We start from the raw sequence: 1,802 nt of genomic DNA, 5'->3' as shown, positions 1-1,802 counted from the left end.
ATACTGACCAAAGGAGACGTATGAGGTTCAAGTCACCCAGAGGTGCCTGGGAAGAAAGACTTGACAATCTGCTTGAAAAATCAGCCATTGCAACAGATCTAATTAACCCACATAGGGTCACTATGAGTCAGAATTGAACTGATGGCAACTGGTTGGTTAATATTATTATTACTGTGACTTTTACTAGCATATATCACTGATATGTAATGATAGAACAAAATTATGGTAAAGACCAAAATGTCTTCCTGAAATGGAAAAAAAAGTCAAATATTTATTATAGATTTTAAAGAGTACAAGCACCAATAAGTGACTATGAGAAACTTGGACTATGAATGGCAAAATAGGAAGCATTTTATTCTGTTAAGGATCTCACTTTCAAATATTAATTCAGGACCTGTGAATGTGGATTGTTCAGAACAACACTGGAGGAATGCAGAGGTGGAGAACACTTTTCTATGGCCCTTTTGTGGGTCACAGCTGATGAAAGGAGGAAAATGCCCTCATGTGGGACCAGATAGAATTCCCACAGAGCTTCTTAAGTACCTCACCCAGGATTGCCAGGATACTATCTACCTCATTGCCTGTTCAAAGTCTAGGGGCAAAGTGAATAAGGATAATGATGTGAAAGTAAATACAACATGCTAGTAATTACTTCTGGGTTCTGCCCTTTCATAAAATCTAATAAGATTGGGCTTTAAATGTCTATCTTCATAATGCAGTTGTGATATGTTTGTTCTGCTATTACTTTTTTTGTCTGTCTTGAATAAAAAAAAAAAAGTGCATTTCATTGGAAAACAGTTCATTTTTTATTTTAAGTGGAATAGAAAAAAATTGATTTTTTTTTTCTAAGCCCTAATTGCAAACATGTCAGATAACATGTCACATTTAAAGGCTGTCATGGGAGCTAAACAATGTAATTGTATATGGACAATGCTATCTAGTTTAGCTGGGTTAGTATGATTTACTAGGATGCTTTGATATTGGTTGCATTATTTAGATCTTTGATAATCTCCTGCTTTTCTTTAGTAATCTGAATATGGAAATTTTTGCTTCTTTTGCATCAGAAGTAATTTTTGTTAATCAAAAAATTTGTATCAGAAATTGAGCCTACAAGAAAGACTAGGGAAGGAAAGTCCCTGAAAGTTAACAGTTTACTGAGCGGGATGTGGTATTAAGACACAGAATAAATGAAATAGTCAGGGATTTGGGACTTTGTTTGCATGCATGAAGGGGCTTCAACAAGTTCATGAAAAAATGTAATTGAAGATAATGGGCCTTAATCTAAGCAGGGGAAAGGCATTGCTTAAAAACAAATGTTTACCCAAAATGGCTACAGCTGGCCCTAATGTGTTTATCACTAGGGAAAAGTCCTGAACAGGCGTTGTGGCGTGGGAGAGAGACAGACTAAAAAGGAAGCAGGCCAAAAATTAAATCGTGAGTTACATCATAAGGACCAACAGTGACATCTTGAAATTTCTCAGGCTGCCTTGAAGGCAAGAAAGCGAGAGATGGACATTAAAGTCATACTCATATTTTGCTACAGAATTGTTTTTCTCTTTTCTGTGATTATGATTATAGACTATAGTATCCAATCTGGTTTTATTTTTGCTGTTGCGTTTTGTTTTTTTGGGCTCCTTTTTACCTTTAGGGGGTTCTTTCTCTCCCTAGGTTACCTAAGAAGAGACAACAATTGTGGTCATATAGTCAAGTTACAATCATACTCTATAAAATCCCACCATCCAGGCAAAAGTCAATACCAACTGCTATACACTAGCTAGGCAGCCAACACTTGCAACAATTAC

Source organism: Chrysochloris asiatica, unplaced genomic scaffold (genome assembly GCF_000296735.1).
Source record: "Chrysochloris asiatica unplaced genomic scaffold, ChrAsi1.0 scaffold00171, whole genome shotgun sequence".
Taxonomy (NCBI): domain Eukaryota; kingdom Metazoa; phylum Chordata; class Mammalia; order Afrosoricida; family Chrysochloridae; genus Chrysochloris; species Chrysochloris asiatica.
Note: the sequence above shows the minus strand (reverse complement) of the source record.